The 15,249-nt window shown below is 44.0% G+C and overlaps 1 protein-coding gene across 2 annotated transcripts in view; it reads right to left on the reverse strand.

Annotated features, from left to right (window-relative positions):
* The window catches only part of elf2a (E74-like factor 2a (ets domain transcription factor)), a 67,573-nt gene that overhangs the window by 33,153 nt on the left and 19,171 nt on the right, over positions 1–15,249 (reverse strand). The gene's annotated exons all lie outside the window — the stretch shown is intronic.

The following is a 15,249-nucleotide window of genomic DNA, read 5'->3' on the forward strand; positions in this document are numbered from 1 at the left end:
ATGTAGCAGAGGACCCAGCAGCGGACGAAGAGGTCCGACACAGCGTAAAGAACAGCTTCTACGTAGACAACTGTCTACAAAGCCTTTCAACCCAGGAAGAAGCCGAGGCTCTCCTGATTAAACTCCGCGCCTCATTGATCAAAGGCGGCTTTGAGCTCAGGCAGTGGGCCAGCAGCGATCCGCAAGTACTGCACAGCCTCTCCTCCGAGGACAAGGCAGCCAGCAGCGAGACCTGGATGGCTACAATCCCGGGAGAAGCCCAGGAGATGACCCTGGGATTGGTGTGGCGATTCAAAACAGATTCGCTTCACTACAGACACAAGCCCCTGACTACGGAGCAGGGAAGGCCGGCGGCGGCGCCGACCACCAGACGGAGTGTGTACACAACACTCGCCCGACAATATGACCCGCTAGGATGTATTCTACCGTACACCACCAGGGCAAAAATGATTGTACGAGCATTGTGGGACAAGGACCAGGGCTGGGACGACCCCATTCCCGCACACCTTGCATCCACCTGGAGAGAGTGGGAGATGGAGCTCCACTCACTCCCAGGCGTTAATATGCGCCGAAGCTACTTCCCACCCACGGTGAGGCCAGAGACATGTAAAATGGACTTACACGTCTTCAGTGACGCCTCAGAGGTCGCATACGGATCAGTAGCCTACTTGCGGGCCCAAGAAGAGGGGGGAGAGATCTACACAGCATTTGTCCTCGCCCGCTCGAGAATAGCCCCACGCAAGCAACAATCTATCCCACGTCTAGAGCTCTGCGCAGCCCTAGCCGGAGCGCACATAGCCACGCTCATCCAACGTGAGCTCACCATACCGGTGTCTAGAACAATCCTGTGGTCAGATTCCACGACAGTACTCGCCTGGATCAAATCGGACTCATGCAAGTACAAAGTCTTCGTGGGAGTCAGAGTCACCGAGATTCAAGACTTAACCGAAGAGTTAACCGGAGAAACAGAGTGGCGCTACGTTGATACAAAACAGAACCCAGCTGACGTCATCACCCGGGGAATGCCCCTAGATGACCTCACCCGTCGCAATGTCTACAGTGACGGCCCAGCATTCCTAAAGCTCCCGGAAGGAGAGTGGCCCACGCCTATCCCGAGGGAAGCCAGTCAAGAGGAGGCTGAGAATAAGAAACCTATGTTCTGTGGATTGAGCACTGTTATCTCCGCAGACCCCAACATAGATGATTGTACTACCATAGAGAGTGCACAACAAAGGACATTCCTACTGCACTACCTACCGTCTATACAGACCCGCCAGAAGTGGGTAAAGGAGAGAGACAATTTGACAGAAGGAACAGTCGTCATGATTATTGATCAATCACTGCCCAGAGCTATGTGGCCGGCCGGCCGCGTAAGCAAAGTGATCACCGGTGCCGACGGCAAGGTCCGAGCAGCTGAAGTGCTTGTCCAGGGTCGCACTTACACCCGTCCCGTGGCGAGGCTCATAGAACTGCCCCGACTCCCAGACACAATCGATGATGACCATGACCCTATAACCCTATGACTTTGTGAAGTTGACTGACCCCTACAGCAAACCCTTATCAGGGCTGTACGTTAACTTTTTTTGCACATAGCACTGGTGCTACAGAGGTTTATAGTTTTGTAGCACAGGCCAAAATCTTGTAGCACAAGTATAAAACGTGTTATATTTGTAACAGTCACAAATGTGCCTATTGTATTTGTGTTATTTAGTTGCAGTGCCATGCTTGGCTGTCATTTAGTATATCGCCATGTGTTATTATTACTATGATACTCTCATATGCTATTTTCAATTAATATCATAAACAACATAAGGAATATTAGCATAATTTTGAGTGGACTGAAGGAATGAGTCAGCGTTAATAGTTTTAAATGCAAATAATTTATTGAAACATAGAAGTGGGGTCGGTTGGGACACACACACACACAATGGGGGACCCTGATGTAAACAAGACAAACGTCTTTCTCAGGTCTGCATCCCCTTAACAATTGTGTGTATTGAGCCGTACTGTACTGTACCCATTCTGCAATCTGTTAAATAAAGTTTTCATTCATTCATTCACACACACTGTTTCAACTCACCACACCTGCATCATATTGTAGTCTAGTCTGTCTTCAAACTTCCACTCTCGAAACTTGTTTATATTTGAATATCAACATTATCTGTCCATCCTCAGTTTACTATAATATACTCCTGTCCTGACTACTAGTGACTTCATCATCTTTCCAAACGCACGCACGCACACACACACACAGGGAAGGGGAGAGAGTGCCCCCCATTTCCCTTTCCCCAGCCCACACTGTGTCTGCTGGCTCTGCCTGTGATCAGGATTAGCTTGTTAGCTTGCTAACGTTGTAGTGATTGTAATGGTACATAAACGTTAATTTCGGGCGATGTGCGCATAAAGGAATGGCGACGGTGCAAAACATGTAGATGCATTTGACCCGTTGCGAGAAAAAAACCCACCACGGACTTATTTCGGGACGTGTAGGCACACTGCTGTGTTAACGCAGCAGTTCAGTGCGCACCAACCGAGTGAACCGACCAACGCGCTGCTCTGCTTGCAGAAGGCGCACGGATAGGGCGGATATGACTCGTCGAGTTGTCACAAGAGTTTTTTCAAAATAAGATTATCATATGCACCTGAACGTTGCTAGCTTTCGGAGCCTAGCTGGAGCTGCGCGTGGGCAGAAATGAGACCCGGCCCGCTACAGGATTTTCAAAATAAGAGTATCTATATGAACCGAATCCCTATCGCACCAGTGCTACTGAAGTAAATCCATCCATCGCACAGACCGCTGTTGCTGTAGCACGTGCGATATATATGTCGCACTGTACAGGCCTGCTTATGTGTAAATAGACAACGCGATTAATCTGTCTCTGCTTAACTGATTAGGTCTGGGACCAATCAGGGGGTGGCTGTTGTGAAGGGCCAGATTAAACCGAATATATATATTTATTTATATATATATATTTAATTGTATTTGTATATTCTCTAATATTCCCTGATATCCCTTGTATATTCCTTGTACAATATGCATTGAATATCCATTCTAGCCTACTGAACATCCCATAATAGTCTCCATTCTACTATTGGTCGAGACCTTGGTGCCAGGCTGCCATACCCCCCAGACCCAGTTCAAACGTACCGCTCAACATGTACGAACAAGTCCTAGTTCCGCGTAGGAATCTGGCTATTGCACCACTAGTGGTACTATTTGTTCATAGTGCGTATATATACTGCGCTACTAAAGTAGGACTTTCTTTTTAGTCCAGTTTCTTACCCTCCAATAGAGTGACAGACGTAAAGCCTCCCCGCGACGCCACGTGTGGGAGTAAGGCCAAGTTCGGCCTACCATCGGTATTGAGACATCGTGTATATTAATATTTGAATAGTCATATTTGGCACTATATCGTCGAGTTGGACGTAGTCTATTAAGCTAATAATAGTCTATTCATATGTAGTGCTTCGTGCGGTGAGAATACTATCGTAGTCAGTACCCCCATCGTTTCGGGTAGAACTGGCTGCTTATCCAGGGTGGCCGACCCCATGTGAGGCTGCACCCGAGGAGCCCCAGAGCCGACGAGCGAGTGGACCTGCATACCGGATTATTCTACCGACGACAGCCCGCCTTCCCAGGCACGGATTATGCTTTGTATACAGTGATTATTCTATGGATAAAGACCAACACTGCCGTGTGTTGGAAACCCCCCCCCCGGAGAGGACGACAGGTGAGGAGACGCTCTACACGACGAGGTCGCTTCACGTCTCTCCATCGTGGACCGGAGGAAGCCGGCCCACAGAGAGTCCAACTGCTTTCATCTGTGGATCGAGGATCGCTGAGGCACCGAGCTGCACAACCGTGGGTTCTCCCAGGATACCCTCGGCCAGACGGATACAGCCAGACTCTACCCCCCCCCCCCTTCTCCAGTTGTCTTACAAGCGACCGGAATTCCCCCCTAGTGTATCCAGTTCTATAATCATTAAAGTATCATTGCTATTATTCCTTAAATATTCCAGGTTGTATATTTACCGCCTGCGCCACCAGAGATTGGACGTTCTCTATTGATATACCAACGAATACTCATTTGCCATAAAAGTGCATCCTATTTCAAATCATAAATGTAATTAAGTGATTGCTCTACATACCTTTTGCTATGTATTAATTATTATTAAACGCAGACTTTCGACTTGGTACATTTGTGTTGGATCGTTTCATCTACGTGGGAGTGTTTACCATAATTATTTATGCCTAGTACTGGGTGGCCAGAGTCTAAAGTACAAGAGGTAGTGGTAGTAAGTATCATATCTAACAATACAGTCAGGGAATTGTACCCCTCAGTTACAGTTAGGATATCAATTGTGCATGAAAGGACTATATTTATATTGTTTGATTAGTATTGATGAGATTCCCTGGCAGATTCGTACAGTCAAAATCCGTTGATCAACTTGAGTTTCCATTCATTTGCATTCACATCACTGCACTCACCAAAGTCTGCGGTGGTCGAGATGTAACGTTAGTCCAGCCCCTCAAACATTTTCTTTATCTCATTTCCATGTTGTATATTCTCTCTCCAAGTAGTTGGAAAAAGTGTCCCATCCCATTTGCTGTGTGTCGCCTGGTATCATGCTAACTACTGTAGATCCCTGAAAGCGGGTGGCTTCGGATGAGTCCTGGTCGTTAACGTTAGACTCCGCTACTAGCTTCGTTGAAGCATGGGCAGTAGATATGATCTTTGAGCCAAAACACAAATTACATTTAACTAAAACGTTATTTTCTTTGTGCTCGACAAAAGAGAAATAGTGAAAATATCCATGTGAGTAGTGGCCCGGGGGCGCCGCCATGACAGTAAAGAGTAAACAAAACACGCCCACAGCACAGCGTGTCCCCGCAGCCGCAGGTGAAGTGACACACAGACAGGAGTCAGGAGGACTGCACTGGATCACTACCGCTCGCTAACAATCTACATACAAATAACGCAGTAACGAACCATTCAGTAACGGCGTTAATGGATTTCAAAAGTAATGCATTAGAGTACTAGTTACCGCCAAAAGTAACGGCGTTACTGTAACGCGTTAGTCCCAACACTGTTCATAAGACATGACAAATGCGTGTTTACAGAGTCCATCAGCAAGAAATAATCATGTTTTAATTCAATGTTATTCACTGATTAACACATTGTAAGAATACTAATAAAATCATTCAGTAATGACTATAGCTTTGCTAGTCTTGGTCTGTTATTATGCTGCTTAAATCTGCATGCTGTCTTTAACCTGAATTTGCAAACAAGATTTGCAAACAAGATACAAACTCATTGCAATCATCCCGACTAATAATGATGAATTGAAAATGGGGGACCCTGATGTAAACAAGACGAAAGTCTTTCTCTGGTCTGCATCCCCTTAACAATTGTGTGTATTGAGCTGTACTGTATTGTACCCATTCTGCAATCTGTTAAATAAAGTTTTTCATTCACAGATATTTGACAACACAGCAAAGCTGGTCACCTCACTAAACATCGATCCAATGGAAATGCCTCGTATCGGCAACCCTCCAAAACGTCTAACTGGTGAAGCTGCAGCACATGTCCCAGCAACTTCTGTGGACTTCTTCAGAGGGGAGTTCTTCAAAATACTGGATACAGCAGATCTGCAATTCCGAGAGCGGTTTAATCAAAGAAGCTTTGAAGTGCTTCAGAAGTTGGAGGGTGTGCTTATTAGGGGAGAAAGTGATGACATTGTGGACAAGTATCCAGAGATGAACAGGAGGATGCTGGATGTTCAGCTAGCCATGTTCAAATCAGATAACACCTATGCATCAAGCACAGAAGCTGCAGACATCCTGAGAGGCATGTTGCCTGAAGTCAGAGGTCTTTTTGATCAGGTGGAGGTCCTTGTGTGGCTGTTGCTGGTTGTTCCCACATCCTCTGCTGAAGCTGAGAGGAGTTTCAGCGGACTCCGGCGGTTGAGGACCTGGCTTCGCAACTCCATGAAGCAGAAAAGGTTGAACAGTGTGGCAGTTTGTCATATACATCAAGAAAGGGTTGATGCCTTTGACATGAGAACTCTGTGAATAATTCATCTCTGCCCATGATCGGAGACAACATGTCTTTGGAAGCATTGGATGAGTTTAAATGTGAAAATGTCACTTTAAATAATGGAAAAGTCACTTTAAAGGGGAACTCCACTTTTTTTGGAAATTAGCTTATTTAACATCTTCCCTGGAGTTAGACAAGAAGATGCATACCTTTTTTGTCTCTGTGCGTGCATTTTAGCTTTGGGAATAGACGCTCCGTTAGCATAGCTTAGCTTCATCACTGGAAGTGAGGCAGGACAGTAGCCTTACAGTGCCTTACAGTGTATTGCAAGGTCTGACATTGACCAAACTTGATATGCATGACCTTGGTGGGCTCTAGGTCAACTCCTGAAAAGGGGGTCAATGTCAGACTTTGCAATCAAAAGTTAGGGGGCTAATAACCCTTGCCATAATTTCAGTGCGCCCCCTAACTTTTGATTGCAAGGTCTGACATTGACCCCCTTTTCAGGAGTTGACCTAGAGCCCACCAAGGTCATGCATATCAAGTTTGGTCAATGTCAGACCTTGCAATACACTGTAAGGCACTGTAAGGCTACTGTCCTGCCTCACTTCCAGTGATGAAGCTAAGCTATGCTAACGGAGCGTCTATTCCCAAAGCTAAAATGCACGCACAGAGACAAAAAAGGTATGCATCTTCTTGTCTAACTCCAGGGAAGATGTTAAATAAGCTAATTTCCAAAAAAAAGTAGAGTTCCCCTTTAAAGGAATGAGGTATATAAAAAGTAACTTTAAGGAAAGAACAGATGTGGCTCTTGTATAATATAGTTTAGATACATTAAGTATAATAATGACAGAGTTAAAATTGTATGGTAGTCTACATAGGAACAAGTGCCCTCTCAGGTATTTTAGTATTGTATTATTGCACAATCGATGCAGGCATGACCATAAGGGTTAGAGTTTTATTAAATGTGTTTGTTATATAACTTATGTACCAGTGCATAAGAGTTTGATTTATATTAACGTTTTGTACCTGTAATTAAATTTGATTAAAAGTGATTAGTCTTCTCGGGGGGGAGGAGGATGTAAGACACGCTTCCCCACCGCTCCTGAGTGTGTGACTAAACTTATATATTATACTCCTATCAAACTGAACACATATGTTGAGTAGGTGTTTGAACAGTAATTTAAACCGAACTTGATGAACTATTGTTGATATCGGTGCTGAAATATAACTTATAATGCCGAATACTCGAAAAGGAGGCCCGCCACCAGACACCACGGAGGCCAGCGATGAAACCGGGATCCTAACTGCGGGACTACTACAAGCCATGATGGGCTCTCTTAAGACTGATATCTTTGCTAAAATCGACTCCCTTTCAAACTCTCTCAGATCGGAGATGCCGTCAGTCAAAGACGAGCTAAAGAAGTCGATTGAGGGGGAGCTCCCGTAGCTCACCGCATATCTCGGCGCTATTTCTGCATCGGGGAAAACCGTGCTCGTCACGGATCTGGGGGACACGAGTTCGATTCCCGGACCCGCCGTCATTTCTCAGAATGTCTTCCCCTGCTCTACATCCCATTTCAACCTGTTTCTGTCGGTCATGCTTGACCAGAAAAAGTGATAAACGCTAAAAAATAAAGTAAAAAAAAAAAAAAATCGATTGAGAAAGTACAAAACAAACTCGATACGCAAGGAGAGGTTATATCGGAGTTGGAACGCGGCGCCACAGATAACAGCACCCGCATTTGCGAATTGGAAACCACCGTTGGCTCCCTGGTCCTCCCACCTCTTGCAGAGACAAGTCGCATTTCTTTCCTCTCTCCCTAGGCCTTCAAGGCCGTTCCTACCGCCGCCTCTACTGCTCCATGGAGCCCGACGCTGCTATGCTCTGCTTCGTGCCGGTGGCCGGACTATACTCAAATCAACTCTAAATGGATCTAATCAGTGGATTGCATATTTTCTTCAAGAAGCAGAATAAGGCTAACCCTCTCTGCCTATTGGGACATCATAATCGGGCTACCAACTTGAAGACGGTCATTTTTGGATTATCGAAGCTTTTGGACTGCAATAAGATGATTTTGGATCCGTTTACCGCGCACAGGATCTACCAAAATGAACTGATAAGACACTTGGACACTTGGACTAATAATGCATTCAGTCATTTGGACGGAGTTGTTAAAACTCACTCCACTCAAATCAATATAGTTATATTCCACTCTATTCAAATCAAATTTAAAGTGACGTGGCTGGGATAAATTGACGGCTGCCAGTCTGTTTGCGGTGGTGAATATGCATATGTTTGTCTCAAGGCTCTGTACCATTATTACTATCTAAAATGTAATAATTGTGGAATATTACTGTAATGAGCTGTATGTGTATGATCCAAGCGTCCTATGATCCTCATAGGAGCATAACAGAAAAAAGCATTCCATGTGAAGGTATTCTGTATCTTTGCATGTCAACTAATAAAGAAACTTGAACTTGAACTGGTAACTAGGGTAGAATACCTAGACAACAGATGCGAAGATATGGAGAGCAGAATGCGGAGAAACATCCGTCTGCTAGGTGTACCAGAGGGAGCAGAGGGTCCACGACCAACGGAGTACATAGCCGGGCTGCTCCAAAAGCTACTCGGCCTGGAGGAGAAGCAGATATTGGATCGGGCTCACCGCACCCTGCGGAGCCGCCCCCGAGAAGGAGAGCCCCCACGACTGTTTGTCATCAGGGTACACTTCTTTCACGTATGCAACAATATGATGCAGCAAGCGGGGAAAAGGTCTCCCCTGCTCCTCGATCGGAAAAGGATCTCTATCTTCGCGGACTACACAACGGCAGTAGCTAAGAAGCGAGCTAGCTTTGGAGAGGTGAAACGCCTGCTGCGAACCTGCCCGGGAGTGAAGTATGGACTTGTTTATCCTGCAGTTCTGAGGATAACTCTACCGGACACCTCGACACACAGATTCGAAGACTCAGCTTTGGCAACCGACTTCACCCAAAACTATCTGAAAACGGTGACTGTGCCTAAATAACCAAAAGATCGCATAGCTGGTTGTATTGGCAGGTTAGCCGACAAGCTATCTAGTAGGCTAGCTGGCTGTGCTAGCTGTATAACTGAGCCAGTTAACCTAGAATGGACTATCGATGACACTCGGAAAACTGTTAAACTTTCACTTCTTGTCCTGGTGGGTGAGTAGGCTACGTAAACACGAACACTATATAACCTATCTTTTGTGCCATCCACAATAAGCATACAACCTTATAATTGTTTACCACCAGTAGCCTACTTAGCCGACAGGATAAATAACATGGCAGCGTTAGCCGTTTGGCTGATGCAGTTAGCCTAGCAGAAGCAACAGATAACATGAACCGTTGCTTCGGCACTATCACTTTTTTTTTTTTTCCCCCTCTCTTACCTTTGTCGGAGAGTAAACTACACAACTGACTGTTGCTGTAACGTGTCCCTCAACGTAGATAGGTGATGTAACACATATCCTCTGTTTCACCCACAGTAAACATAACATTACTTAGGCCTTTCTAAGTTATATTCTCCAACATGTTATGGCACCAAACAAGACTCTGACAGTTAATCAGTTGACTTTTGAGTATCAACAAATTAGTTAAAAAAAAAGAAAAAAAAAGAATCAAGTGAAATGTATATGTTTTTTGTTATTATATATTTTTATATATAAATTTTCACACGTTTATTTTGAAGGCTAAACAGCTCTCTAAAAGTTTACCAAAAGTTTACCATTAGTAGCTTACTATTCTATGTGGACATAAGCCATCTGTACTGTAGTGCCAATGCTTAACGGTTCACACTTGATTTATGTTTGATGTTCATGTTTGATTTCTCTTGTACCAACGGTCACACACCTCAGGTAGTATAAAGTAGAGGTAAAGGAAATATGATTCCTAATAGCGATGTGGACATATTTCGAGCTCGAAAAGGAAGCTACTTAGTAAGGGTTAAGGGTTGCCCGAGTGGTCACTTTATTATTATTATTTTTAATTTTTTTTCTTATTTCTGTATCGTTACACCATGCCATCTGAATCTTTACAACAGTCTCAGGGAGACAAAAGAACTAATGCAAAATGGCAGATACCTTAATTGAATATATTTCATGGAACTGCAGAGGCCTTCAAAAGCTTACTAAAGTAAAACAAGTTATGAACAGGATAAAACAACTAAAAGCCAAGATAGTGTTTTTACAGGAGTCACACCTACTAGCGAACGACACACCTAAAATACAACAGAGGTGGCCAGGACAGGTCTTCTCAACCTCATACTCTACCAATGCTAGAGGTGTAATGACACTAATACACAGGTCTATCCCATTCCAAATTGAAGAGGTGATAAAGGATCCTAACGGTAGATTCTTGATTATACAAGGTCGCCTTCTCTCTGAACACCTCAATTTAAATCAACGTATATGGACCAAATAATGATGACGTTAACTTTTATAATAATCTATTTCTAAAAATCTCAACACTACCAGGCAAATATATTATCGCTGGGGACTTTAACTGCACCCTCGACCCAACGGAAGATAGATCTTTCGGAGTGGATAACACCCACACAAGATGCAGGAAAACATTACACTATTTTATAAAAGAGCTGAACCTACTGGATATATGGAGGCACCTAAACTGGATATATGGAGGCACCTAAATCCAAAGAAAGAATTTTGAGAGGCGGTTAGGTGGCCGAGCGGAGATTGCGTTCGTCACCAACCCCGGAGCTGTGAGCTGGATTCGCCTGTTCGAATCCAGCTCACAGCTCCGGGGTTGTCACCAGCTTGGCTGGCCGTCTGCACTAATACAATTGGCTGTATTAGAGGGTGGGAGAAGCTGGCGGGGTGGGTCCGGGTCGTTGTAAACAGCGACTCCTACAGTTCGGTCGGGGCGCCTGCTAAGCGCGGATAGGACTTGAGGGGGATAGTGTGGTCCTCCCACACGCTACGCCCTCTCGATGAGAATCCGCGCTGCCAGGTGAAAAGAAGCGGTGATTGGCTGGACGTGTGTCGGAGGAAGCACGTGGTACGCCTCCACTCTCCCAGATGATCTGACTGTGGGGGGTAAGTGCGCAGGTTTGTATCTTTTATAATGAACCAACTGAACTTCGTATTACCACAGCTGCAAACATTTCTTCTTTCATTGATAACGGTGTATTAACAGTGTTCATAGTCAGTATCTGCTGCACACTGCAACACAGCTCTAAGACATACACTAAATCATGCTCTCTGTTTCTCCCTCTCTCTTCCACACACACACACACACACACACACACACCCCCCCCCCCCCCCCCCCTCCCCCTGTCCTGTAAGGTATTGGCTTGTGTTGCTACACGGACACATTTGTATGTTGCACCATGGTACTTCCTGGCTTACAGAGTACAGACGACTAGTAAACAAACACTCCGTCTCTTATTATATGTGAACTAAAGAGTACAAGGTTTACACAACAGCCCCCACCCCTTGTTTTATTGTATTTGTACCTGTACTACCTGCTGTCAGCTGTTTATCTCTCTGTGAGCTTGATTAGCTCCGCGGCTAACCCTGAACTAAATCAATGACTAGGTTCTAAAGCATTTCGAGTAGTTTTCACTGCACATAGAAGTAGCCAAACAGCGGGAGCATTTCGGGAGTATATAACCAAAACCCAGGCAATTTCGAGCCCTTGGCTTGCCTTAAGGAATCAAATAGTCTGCCATTAGCTACATGCTAACATGCTAACGTTATAACGGTCGGGAAAACCTGGCAGCGATAAGGGAATTTAAAGTCACAGGCACGCGATTCCAGGTGCCTGTGACTTTCTATGAAGAAATGAACTATGAAGAAACTTTACTTTTCGTCATAGCTAAATCAGACAGTCAGCCAGTCTATCAGAGTGAGTGCTCAGCCTTGGATAATTTAGGAGTGAAATGCGAATGCAAGGCTTGAAATCACTACTCGCAAGCCCGCCCCCAAATATTATTTACCAATCGCAACGGCCAATTAAAGGGGCAATTCGCGATAATCTCATCGCAGTGTACAGCCCTGAGAATATAACATTAGTGAAGATACAAACAATTTCTTGATAACCTTAACACCCGCAAAATTTCTGAAAAAATAAAGAAAACCCTGGACGAACAATTAAACATAACGGAGATATCAGAGGCCATAGGTGCATTAAAATCTGGAAAAACAGCGGGACCAGACGGCCTCTCAATTGACTTATAAACATTTGAAAGATAAATTAGTGACCCCCCTTTTTTAAATGTACCTAGAATCCTTTGCTAATGGCTATTTACCCGCATCAATGAAAGAGGCCCTGATTATTCTGCTCCCAAAACCAGGCAAAACCAATACTAAATGCGAGAACCTACCAGTTCGGTAGTATCTCCGGATATAAACTGAACGCCTCAAAATCATCACTTATGCTGCTTAATGACTGAGAGACAAACCGCTGACCAACAAGAATTCCCTTTCAAGCTCTCGAACAGTTTCACCTATTTGGGCATCAAAATAATACCACAAATAGAAAATATAGCATCAATAAATTATGAACCTATGATAGACTCCGTATTCAAATCCATAGAGAGATGGATGTTCTTCTTGCCCATCTCTGTGATAGGGAGGATAAACATACTAAAGATGTCTATACTACCAAAGTTCCTATACTTATTTCAAAACATCCCTTTGGCACCACCGGTAGGAATGTTCGGAAAGATTGCGTCTCTCATCTCAAAATGTATATGGCGTAAGAAGTGTCCTAGAGTCCGCCTATCTATGTTGTACCTTCCATTTGATGCAGGGGGGTTGACATGTCCTAACCTTCATTGGTATTACCTGGCTGCACAATTGAGAACTGTAATGTTTTATTTTTCTAAGGAAGACCTTCCACCATGGATGGAAGTGGAAGCATACCCAATGCAACTACCACTACATTTATACATGTATTCAGCTGAGCCAAAATATTTAAGAAAACATACTACACACCCCATAGTGCTTAACATGATTAATGTATGGTATGAGGTAAAGAAATTTATGAAAATAAACAACTCCATGTCGCAATTCAGCCCAATCTGGGGAAACGTCTCATTTAAACCAGGCAAACTGGATGCCGGATTCAAACTATGGACAAAAGAAGGAATAAGTAAAATATCTGACCTTTACAAAGAGGGGGTCTTGATGTCTTTTGAGGAACTATCAATAAAATACAACATCCCAAGGAAGCATTTATTTAAATACTTGCAACTGAGAAGTTTCATTTCCTCTCTGCAAAACCACTCACTGGTAATTCCTACACTTTCATCTTTAGAAAAGATTATCATCAAGAACTGCAATAGCAAAGGTCTGTTATCAATGTTCTATAACTGGCTTGTATCTGGTTCAGATGAGACGTCAATATCTAGATTGGAGGCATGGAGGCTGGACTTGGGAGAGGAGATCTCAAACGAGGACTGGAACAGAGCATGCGAGGAGGCTCAGACACAAACAGCCAACACTAGCTTAAAACTACTTCAATACAAATGGCTGATGCGGACTTACATAACCCCTGTCAAACTGAATAAATACAACAGCAACACACCAGACAGTTGCTTTAAATGTACAGAGGCTCTGGGAACTTTTATACATTGTATTTGGGAATGTGACAAAATCAAGAAGTTCTGGGGGGAGGTGGTGAATAAAATCAAAGATATCTTGTCAGTGAATATCCCATTAGACTCCAAAATGATATTGCTACACCTATATCCAGTAAATCTCAACCTGAGAACCAAACAATTTAAATTTATTGATTTTGCTATACTGCAGGCAAAAAGAACAATAGCTTTCAATTGGAAGAAAATAGACGCACCCACAATCGGTGCTTGGATTAAGAACATGGCACAATGCATGTCAATGGAGAGAATAACATATCCTCAGGAACAACATATAGGTTTACGAGGATATATGGAAACCATTTAATGACTATCTGAGAAGGGAAGATATAGGAGAGCTGCTATAGGATGAGTCCCCCCGCTCTCTCCCGTGGTCAGTCGTGACCCGGACCCCGGGGAAGAGCGGAGGCACGTCATTGAAGGTGTATAAAGATGTAATTTATTTATTTATTTTATCTTTTATTTAAATTTTTCTTCTTTTCAATTATTTTTTATTTATGTACAAGCTATTTTACTGGAGGTACCAATGAATGTACATATTATTTCTATATGACAACAGTAAAAACAGACTCAAAGATGCTAAGAGAGAGAAAATGGGAGGGGGTATGTGGGTATACTTGTATACACTTGTGGAGAAAAGGAACTAAGAATAATTGACGACAATGAAAACCTGAAATGTGTACTGTAAACCCCAATAAAAAATATCGTATAAAAAAAAAGTGATTGGTGATAGATAAATGTGATAGATACATTAAGAGCTAAAATTGTCGAGGTAGGGTGCCCCCCCCCCTATGACGTCACTGACCACGCCCCCAAATCTGTCCCCCGCGCCACTATCAACAGAGTTACGCCACCGAGTACAGTATCCAATCTAGAGTATATAATTAGGGATAAGCTAATCCTGTCACAAACTGATGATCCTTATGGATACAAACATATTTATATATATATATATAAATAAATGAAATAGAGCAGCCAATATTAAGGAATAGTTTTGATTAATTTTTATTTTTTTATTTTTTTTTATTGATCTTTTTCCCCCTCCATTTTCCTCCGATTTTCTCCCATCCCAATGTTAGTCGTATGCCAATTCCCAGTCCCTTCCTGGTCGCTGCGCACTTACCCCCCACAGTCAGATCATCTGGGAGAGTGGAGGCTACCACGTGCTTCCTCCGACACACGTCCAGCCAATCACCGCTTCTTTTCACCTGGCAGCGCGGATTCTCATCGAGAGGGCGTAGCGTGTGGGAGGATCACACTATCCCCCTCAAGTCCTATCCGCGCTTAGCAGGCGCCCCGACCGAACTGTAGGAGTCGCTGTTTACAACGACCCGGACCCACCCCGCCAGCTTCTCCCACCCTCTAATACAGCCAATTGTATTAGTGCAGACGGCCAGCCAAGCTGGTGACAACCCCGGAGCTGTGAGCTGGATTCGAACAGGCGAATCCAGCTCACAGCTCCGGGGTTGGTGACGAACGCAATCTCCGCTCGGCCACCTAACCGCCCACTAATTTTTAAATCTTAACAATTAATCACATAACCCTTTTTGAACCAACAGGCTCCCATAGTTA

This window comes from Notolepis coatsorum, assembly GCF_963971535.1.
Source record: "Notolepis coatsorum genome assembly, chromosome: 16".
Classification (NCBI taxonomy): Eukaryota; Metazoa; Chordata; class Actinopteri; order Aulopiformes; family Paralepididae; genus Notolepis; species Notolepis coatsorum.